This window comes from Heterodontus francisci, chromosome 37, assembly GCF_036365525.1.
Source record: "Heterodontus francisci isolate sHetFra1 chromosome 37, sHetFra1.hap1, whole genome shotgun sequence".
Lineage (NCBI taxonomy): Eukaryota > Metazoa > Chordata > Chondrichthyes > Heterodontiformes > Heterodontidae > Heterodontus > Heterodontus francisci.
Window position 1 is genome coordinate 12,402,754 of NC_090407.1, and position 10,663 is coordinate 12,413,416.

The following is a 10,663-nucleotide window of genomic DNA, read 5'->3' on the forward strand; positions in this document are numbered from 1 at the left end:
TCTATTAAAAATCTATGCAGTTTTTATCATAATGGAGAAATTTGGCATCCCACAAATATCAAATTAGTTTTTCAGGGCCAGAGAGGTTGCTTATCAGTACTTATGACAGTACAGAGTTAAAAACACAGTTATACCTCATTCAATAAGGAACAACTTTTTGGGGGGTTTTACTGCGAGATTAGGGTGTTAAAAAGTGGAAGTTCGCATCAATTCAAGTGAGTGCTAACGATTTCCACCTACAAGGACGTCAGCAGCACACCCTGTGGAGTAACAGTGATTCACTGACTTCTGGATTTCCGCTTTTAACTGTGCATGTGCGGATGCTAGAAGTTACTGTCAGTTTCACAGGTGTAATGGCAGTGAACACTGACAGTTTTGCCGTCATAACAATTACAAAATCTGGACCAACGAACAGTTTTTAGCAACATGGGGGAACTGAGTATCAGAGTATGTTGAAATGCTGCATTTTGTACATGAACTTGTGCAATTTTTCATCTCTCTCAGACTTGCCCTCTTCCTATAATCGACATGGTTTTCAAACCCAAGCTTGGAGTCACCTACCCACGACAGACTCATTTATCTCCAAAGCTCTCCTACTACATAATGAGCCTCCATCCTTTTCCATCCTTTTTCAATAAAATTAACATGCCTCAGTCAAGTCTGACTGATTACATGAAAGGACACCCCTCCCTATAAAAGTTCGGGTAGATATAAAACATCTTATTATTGATAAGACTTTAAACTGAGGCCCTGTCTGCTCTCTCAGGTGGGGGGTAAAAGATCCCACAGTACTATTTTGAAGAGCTGGGGAGTTCTCCCCGATGTCCCAGTCAATACTTATCCTTCAACCAACATTACTATAACAGAGTGATCTGGCATTGCAGTTTGTGGAATCGTACTGTGTGCAAATTGGCTGTTGCATTTTCTACATTAAAATAATGACTACATTTGAAAACTACTTCATTGGCTGTAAAGCACATTGGGAACGTCTTGAGGTTGTGACAGGCACTATAGAAATACAACTCTTTTTTTCTGCGGGCATGCCACCATTTTCTCGTGCGACCTGCAATGATTTGCAGACCACATTCTGTCAATCTTAGATTCTGCTTTCTGTGCTTTCCAGCTACTTTTAACACAACCTGTGCTCTCCACATCTGGATTGGTCCACAGTTTATCAATGACATTAGTTAAGTAACACTTTTATATGGCCTTTTGGATTATCCGCTCAGATTTCTCTCTCTCCCTCTCTGGAGCTTCCAGGAACTGTTCATATGTTTCTGAAAGTGCATTTAAAAATTTTTCATTCTCATTTCCCAATGCTGGCACTTTTGGTTCTATCAGCTAATGCTTCTTTCTTCCTCCTGAGCTGTGTATCACCTTCAGGTTATGATCACAAGTGGCTAATGAGACAGTGACCCATAACGTTACTTTATAGGGAATTGAAGCTGGAACTCACTACCACGTGGAGTGTTTGAGGTGAATGGCATTAATGCATTTAAAGGGAAGCTAAATAAACACATGAGGGAGAAAGGAATAGAAGGTTATGTTGATAGGGTTAGATGAAATAGAGCAGGAGGAGGCTTATGTGAAGCATAAACACCGGCATAAAAAGTCACTGACCTGAAACGTTAACTCTGTCTCACTCTCCACAGATGCTGCCAGACCTGCTGAGTATTTCCAGCACTGTGTTTTTATTTCAGATTTCCAGCATCCACAGGATTTAGCTTTTGAACTGGCATAGATCCATTGATCTTATTTGGTCTGTTTCTGTGCTGTACCTTCTATGTAAATCTATGAACATGTATTTGAAAAGAAGTAAAATTCAAGGTCATAAGGGCAGGGCAGGAAATTTGTACAGAAATGGAGTTCCAGTTGAAGAGCCAGAACCTGCACAGACATGATTGGTCAAATGGCCCTCCTGTGTACAAAGAAAACTTTACTCCAAAAAATACACAGCATGAGAGTGCAAGAAAATTGCCGCCCTGTGTACTGGCATTACCTCAACTCTTTTCTGTTGCATAAACAGTGAATCATCTGCTATCGCACATCCACTTCACCCTTCTTCTGTTAAATCACATGCTCTGTACATCATCCACACTGAACACATTCAGTATTGATACCATCTGGTGTATCTCTGTCTGTCTCCAGGCCCTGGAGTGGGGGAGTATTGGTGAAGTATTTCTTTGTGATGCATGATTTAAAACGCTGCTACTCATATAATCTTTCTTTATGGCTCTTTCAAACTGGAATTTACCATTGCAAAATATTGCAATCAGTTACCATGCTGATTCAGCATGTTTGTGCAGTGTATGGCTAAAATTGATGCTTCAGGAAAGATCCAGGTTCGATTCCTGGTCTGTGCTAAGCTCCTAAAATTCAATTATGGGCCTGATAGCAATTCTTTATTTGACTACAGTGGCCCCTTGTTATCTTGGGACAGGTGAGGGTTGGTGTGGCAATAAACGTTTGTTGATCACAGTGCAGGGCCCGGGCTGAAAAGAGAATGGAAAATATTTTGGGATGTTTCAGAGATAGTTGGGAGAACAGACTGGTCTTCTTCAAAATAGTGCTGGAACATCTTCTACATCCACCTGAGAGAGCACACAGGGCCTCGTTTTAATGTCTCATGTAGAAGACAGCACTTCTGTCAGTGCAGCACACCCTCAATAATGCACTGTAGTGTCAACCTGGATTTTGTGCTTATGGAGTATGTTTTATTTATTTTTTCTTTATTCGTTCATTGGATGTGGACATCGCTGGCAAAGGCAGCAAATGTTAACAATGATGACAGGAGAGTTTGAGCCTCCTGAGGCCCTGGTGCTCAGTCATATCCAAAAAGCTGATCCTCTGCCTGTACAGCCTGTTGTGGGGCTATCACCTCCTGTGAGCTGGAGTTTTATGTTCTTCTGCTAAGTCCTGTGGAGTTGATGCGAAGGCTGCTGTTGCTCCAGCTGGTTGCTGTTTCTGCTGCTACTGGTGCTGCTGGTGCTGCTCCTCCTGTTCCTCATCAGAGGTCCAAGGTAGAGCTGCATAAACTGCTCCCAGGTTGCTGAGAAGGCCAACAGCTGGGAAGCACAGATTAAAGTCAAAAAACTCCAAGTAGCAGAAACAAGCTCCAAATTCTTGGAAATCCCCTCCAAAGCAGTGAAATCACACTCTCAGAACAAGCCCTGTGAGCAAAAGCCTTTCGCCCAGCAAAGAAACAGCTCTCATATCTCTGTATTTAAGAACATATGAACTAGGAGCAGGAGTAGGCAATTCAGCCCCTTGAGCCTGCTCCACCATTCAATACGATCATGGCTGATCTCATCTCGGCCTCAACTCCATTTTCCTACCCGTTCTCCATAACCCTTCAACCCATTACTAATTAAAATTCTGTCTATCTCCTCCTTGTATTTACTCAATGTCCCAGCATCCACCGCACTCTGGGGTAATGAATTCCACAGACTCATGACCCTTTGAGAGAAGTAATTTCTCCTCATCTCTGTTTTAAATCTGCTACCCCTTATCCTAAAACTATGACCTAGATTGCCCCACATGAGGAAACATCCTCTCTATGTCTACTTTGTCAATCCCCTTAATCATCTTATATACCTCAATTAGATCTCTTCTCATTCTTCTAAACTCCAGAGAGTAAAGGCCTAAACTGCTCAATCTCTCTTCATAAGACAAACCCCTCATCTCTGGAATCAATCTAGTGAATCTCCTCTGAATTGCCTCCAATGCAGCTACATCCCTCCTCAAGTAAGGGGACCAAAACTGTACACAATACTCCAGGTGTGATCTCACTAATGCCTTGTACAGTTGCAGCAACACTTCCCTACTTTTATACTCTATTCCTTTCGCAATAAATTCCAAAATTCCATTTGCCTTCCTTATTACCTGCTGTACCTGAATACTAGTTTTCAGCGAATCATGCACGAGGACACCCAGATCCCTCTGCACCGAAGCACTCTGAAGTTTCTCTCCATTTAGATAATAATTTGCCTTTCTATTCTTCTGATCAAAATGGATAACCTCACACTTATCCACGTTAAACTCCATCTGCCAAATCGTGGCCCATTCATCGAACTTATCCATATCCATTTGTAAATTTCTTATTTCTTTATACCAGCTTTCCAGTCTGTCAGTTCCTCAACCCCATCAATCACTGCTGTCCTCTCACCTTGTTCATCTTGGGAAACCTGTGCACTGGCAGTTAAAGCCAGATTCCATGGTTATAGGTGCAGTCAATTGGTTTTTAGCATATGTTAATAACAGACCCGGCTGTCCGACAGAGGTTTCCCGCAAGCTCAAATAAAATGTGGAAATCAGTGGAATCCTTCCAGCTTCCTGACACATTGATAGTTTTTGGTGTTTTAACCTCCCACACACACTGACCCCCACTCACACTGGCAGGTGAACATTCCCCCAATGTGTTTGGAGTGGGACTTGAACTCAAAACCTCCAGACTCAGAAGTGAGAATGAGCCATGATTAACAACTAGTTGATAGGTGAGATCAGACTGGTTACAAAATCACATTTAGGATAGATTTCCTGCCCACTAACTGGGAGTAAGTGCAAAATCTATAACCAACATCCTGCTTGCAGTTCAGTAACTGTTAAAATCAGGCGACTGCTACCACCTACAGGCTGTCTGAAAAACTGTCAAAACATAAATAAAACACATTTGTGCTTTTACAATTATATTTGAATACAAATTACAGTATTCCAAATGTAAGATCAAAAAAAAAATCAAAAATCAAATTGTTAAATACATACTGACTCGTAGGGCAATAAAAATACTGGCAATGTAATACAATAAGGTCTAAAGACTGGAAAATCATCAAAGGTCACATGTTTCTTTTTCACTGAATTTTCCGCTGCCCTTAAAGTGCTGTAAGGCTGGAACCTGATTCGATGATGACGTTAGCCCACTGGAAACTTCACTGAATAATCATTTATGATGTGTATATGCCTGTTTAGGCTTAGGCCTTAATTATCATATTTAAGGAGCCCTTATGTCTGTTTAACACATGCAACTGGGACACCTAAAAAAATGGGCCCCACAAATTTAGCAGTGAGAGCAATGTCTGAGCGTATTGGGTGTAGATTGTCCCACTGTCAAATTTGCATGTTTTGCACTTGTTTTACGCCCAAAAAAACAGGCACAACACAGACCAATTTCTACCCCTTATGGAAACCCAACCCACTTCAGGCCAAGATAACAATATTGGGAAAATGCTCCAATTATAACAATTGTCAACAACTATCTAAAGTGAGGTAAATATCACTTGCAGGTAAAACAGGCTGTTTGAGATAAATTATCAGAAGCAAACACAATATCTCAGAATGGCATAAAGGGTTAGAACTGGCTTGTTTGCCAGTGGTGAAAATCAACACCAACATGAAGCTGAAATGTGCAGGCTGACATTACAGCAGGAAAAAGAGGGACACAGATAGGAGGAGGAGTGATGTAGATGCAAGGTCAGAAAATAGATAACATTAGCACAATAAGACATGACATGGACACAAGAAGAGGAGAGTCAGGACTGGTCTGAGATGGGATAGTGTAGGCGTGATGTGGAGGAAATGGGAAATGGCATGCATTTGAATGTGCAGAAAGGGGTTTAATAACCATAAGGCCAGTGAGTGAGGAGCCAGCTGATTAATCCCACAACTCTGTACAACATAACTTTAATACATAACTCAGTTTGGGGATACGAACATAAGAAATAGGAGTAGGAGTAGGCCATTTGGCCCCTCAAGCCTGCAACAACATTTAATAAGATCATGGCTGATCTGATTGTGGCCTGCTCCCCATAACCCTTGACTCCCTTGTAGATCAAAAATCTGTCTAACTCAGCCTTGAATATATTCAATGATCTAACCTCCACTGCTCTCTGAGGAAGAGAATTCCAAAGATTAACGACCCTCTGAGAGAACAAATTCCGCCTCATCTCTGTCTTAAAAAGGAGACCCCTTATTTTGAAACTGTACCCCCTAGTTCTAGATTCCCCCATGAGGGGAAACATCCTCTCAGCATCTACCCTGTCAAGACCCCTCAACAGCTTAAATGTTTCAATAAGATCACCCCTCATTCTTCTAAACTCCAATGAGTATAGGTCCAACCTGCTCAACCTTTCCTCATAAGACAATCCCTTCATCCCAGGATTCAGCCCAGAGACCTCTTTCTGAGCTGCTTCCAATGTAAGTTTATCCCTTCTTAAATAAGGAGACCAAAACTGTCCCACCAATGCCCTGGACAGTTGTAGCAAGACGTCCCATACTTTTATCAAAGTGATTCCTGACAACGCAGCTAAGCGGCAACGTCATCAGTGCCATCCCAGCTGTGCACATGCGCAGAACAGTGTCTTCCTGCCAGTGTGGTGCTGTGCATGTGCAGCCTAGGTCAGCAACCAGCTTACCAAGACTAATCCGCACGTGCTGTCTAAAACGTCATCGCGTGCCGGAACAGGGCCGTTTGCTTCCCACGTCGCCGCTTCCCCTCAACCTTTCACTCCCCGCCACTCACCATCAGCCACTCACACCCGCCCTCGTTGCTTCCCTCTTCGGCACCACCAGAAGGAACAGCGGGGGGGGGGGGGGGGGGGTGCAGGGAATGAGCTGCCAAAACGGCAAGTTGGAAGCAAGCAGCCGAGGGTTAACAAGGCGACACAGGAGCCAGTGCCCAAGAAGAGGGAAGTGGCGAGGCATGGAGCGAGCCACCATCGGGAGGGGGGAATGGGGGAGCAGGGAGAGAGCAGCCGAGCTGGGGGAGCGGTGAGGGCAGGAGCGAGTGTCTGAGGGGGGAGAAACAGCGAGCAGATGGGCGTGGGAGGGAGCAGTGAAGAGAAGTGTGATGGCTTCTATCTGAATTATGAAAGATGAGATTATTTGGTTCTGTACTAGCACAGGTACTGTTGGGGAGGGATGGAGGCAGCGATCACAGCCACTGTGGGGTTTGGATTTAAGGCTGCATTTACTTTTTGTGACAAATTGAGCAGAACGATCTATATTACTGGCAGCTCCAGAGACATCACAGACAGAGACATTTCAGTGGATGAGGCTGCATTTGTGCATGTGCCAGTACTGTGCCACCTAGTGGTTGCATTGTCAGCAAATACAGCCTACTTTTATATTCCATCCACCTTGCAATAAATGCCAATATTCCATTTGCCTTCCTAATTACCTGCTGTACCTGCATGCTAATGTTTTGTGATTCATGTACAAGGACACCCAGATCCCTCTGTACTGCAGCATTCTGCAGTCTCTCTCCATGTAAATAATATTCTGCTTTTCTATTTTTTCTGCTGAAGTGGACAACTCACATTTTTCCACAATATACACCATCTGCCAAATTTTTGCCTGCTCACTTAACCTATCTACATCTCTTTGCAGACACTTTGGGCTGAATTTTACCAGCCCCTCGACATTGGGGGTCGTGGCGGGGGGGCCCGTAAAATAATTGCAGGAGCAGCCCACCACAACCCCCAACGCCGACAAGGCCCCGCCGCATTTTACTGGCGGCAGCAAGGCCTCGGTGCGGCCCCCCGCACTCCCCGCCACCTGCTGAGCGATGGGGCCTTCATTTAAATATTAAAATCAATGCAAATAAATTTACATCTACTTATCTTGACGCAGTGGCCGGCCGACGCCAATATCACGGCCACTGGCCACAATTCACACGCCTTTGGATCTCCGTTCGGAGTTCCAAGGCGAGACACTGGTGGGGAGGGGGGAGGAGTGAGATTATCAAGCGGGGGTCGGGGCATCAGCGAAAACATTTTTTATTGGCTTTGGGGATGGTGGGAAGGGTTTGAAGGGCAAATGTGAAGAGGTTGGGGGTAAGTTCAAGGTGGGAATAAAGTTAATGTCCCTGATGAAGGCCAATAAAAAAAAAATTGGGGGATGGTTGGGAAAGGGCCTCCAGCTTTTAATTTTTTTACACACAAAATCCAAAGTAATGTTACTTTAAAAATGCAAATTTTTGTTAAGGGCTTGAAGCGGCCGCCCCCTCTACGGCCACCCCCTCTACGTCATCTGCGATGTGTGGCACGCTAATAAAATTCAGCCCTTTGTGTCCTCACAACTTGCTTTCATACCTATCTTGGTATCATTCGCAGATTTGGCGACAATACATTCAGTCCCTTTATCCAAGTCATTAATATAGATCGTAAATAGTTGAGGCCACAGGACTGATCCCTGTGGCACTCCACTAGTTACAGTTTGCCAACCTGAAAATGCCCCATTTATCCCGACTCTCTGTTTCCTGTTAGTTAGCCCATCCTCTGTCCATGCTAATATATTACCCCCAACACTATGAGTTCTTATCTTTTATGTGGCACTTTATCGAATGTCTTTTGGAAATTCAAATACACTACATCTAGCAGTTCCCCTTTATCCACTCTGCTTGTTTCATCCTTAAAGAACTCTAATAAATTTGTCAAACATGATTTCCCTTTCATAAAACCATGTTGACTCTGCCTGATTGCATTATGATTTTCTAAATGTCCTGTTACTCTTCTTCTTTGGCCTCCTTGTCTCGAGAGACAATGGGTAAGCACCTGGAGGTGGTCAGTGGTTTGTGAAGCAACGCCTGGAGTGGCTATAAAGGCCAATTCTAGAGTGACAGACTCTTCCACAGGTGCTGCAGATAAAATTTGATTGTCGGGGCTGTTACATAGTTGGCTCTCTCCTTGCGCCTCTGTCTTTTTTCCTGCCAACTGCTAAGTCTCTTCGACTCGCCACACTTTAGCCCCGCCTTTATGGCTGGTGATCACTGGCAACTGACTCCTACGACTTGTGATCAATGTCACAGAACTTCATGTTGGGTTTGCAGACATCTTTAAAGCGGAGACATGGACGGCTGGTGGGTCTGATACCAGTGACGAGCTCGCTGTACAATGTGCCCTTGGGGATCTTGCCATCTTCCATGAGGCTCACATGGCCAAGCCATCTCAAGTGCCGCCGGCTCAGTAGGGTGTATATACTGGGGATGTTGGCCGCCTCGAGGACTTCTGTGTTGGAGATACGGTACTGCCACCTGATGCCAAGGATTCTCCAGAGGCAGCGAAGATGGAATGAATTGAGACGTTGCTCTTGGCTGACATACGTTGTCCAGGCCTTGCTGCCGCAGAGCAAGGTACTGAGGACACAGGCTTGAAACACTCGGACTTTTGTGTTCCGTGTCAGTGCGCCATTTTCCCACACTCTCTTGGCCAGTCTGGACATAGCAGTGGAAGCTTTGCCCATGCACTTGTTGATTTCTGCATCTAGAGACAGGTTACTGGTGATAGTTGAGCATAGGTAGGTGAACTCTTGAACCACTTCCAGAGCCAGGTCGCCAATATTGATGGATGGAGCATTTCTGACGTCCTGTCCCATGATGTTCCTTTCCTTGAGGCTGATGGTTAGGCCAAATTCGTTGCAGGCAGCCGCAAACCTGTCGATGAGTCTCTGCAGACACTCTTCAGTGTGAGATGTTAATGCAGCATCGTCAGCAAAGAGGAGTTCCCTGATGAGGACTTTCCGTACTTTGGTCTTCGCTCTAAGATTGGCAAGGTTGAACAACCTGCCAGCTGATCTTGTGTGGAGGAAAATTCCTTCTTCTGAAGACTTGAATGCATGTGAGAGCAGCAGGGAGAAGAAAATCCCAAACAGTGTAGGTGCGAGAACACAGCCCTGTTTCACGCCATTCAGGATGGGAAAGGGGTCTGATGAGGCACCGCTATGCTGAATTGTGCCTTTCATATTGTCATGGAATGAGATGATGATACTTAAATTCACTTGAAAAGGTCCTATTACTACTCATTTAATAATGGATTCTAACATTTTCCCAATGACAGATGTTCGGCTAACTGGCCTATAGTTTCCTGCTTTCTTTCACATACCCCCCCCCCCCCCCCCTTATTGTTAAAGGTGTTACGTTTGCAGTTTTCCAATCCGCTGGAACCTTTCCAGAATCTAGGGAATGTTGGAAGATTAGAACCAATGCATCCACTATCTTTTTGGAGCTAGGATGCAGACCATCAGGTCCAGCTGACCTGTCAACCTTTAATCCCATTAGTTTTCCTAGTATTTTTTCTAAAGTCTTTGCCATTTCCTTGTTTCCCATTATTAATTCCCCAGTCTCATTCTCTAAGGGACCAACGCTTACTTTAGCAACTCCCTTCCTTTTTATATATTTGTAGAAGCTTTTACTATCTCTTTTTATATTTCTTGCTCGTTTACTGTCATTCTCTGATTTCTCCTTCTTTATATTTTTTTAGTCATCCTCTGCTGGTTTCTCAAATGTTCCCCATCTTCTGGCCTGCCACTAATTTTTGCAGCATTGTACACCTTTTCTTTCAATTTGACACCATCCTTAACTTCCTTAGTTAGCCTCGGAAGGTGTATCCTTCTCATAGAGTCTTTCTTTCTTAATGGAAACTTTTTTTATGGCCATTTGAATTGTGAGCAAACCATAATAGGAAACGGCAGAGGGGAGAGGTGGTGGGGCTGAGAGAAGTATGGTCAGTAAACCAGTACCATTATTTAGTGGTAAGGTGCTTACTGTGTTATCTCTTGTAGATTCAAAATAGAATGCATATTACAATGTAGTAAAACAACTAATTATCACTACTTTTGAGTTCATGCAAGGAAGATATAGGGGAAATTTAATATGTTACAGTTGGATAGATCC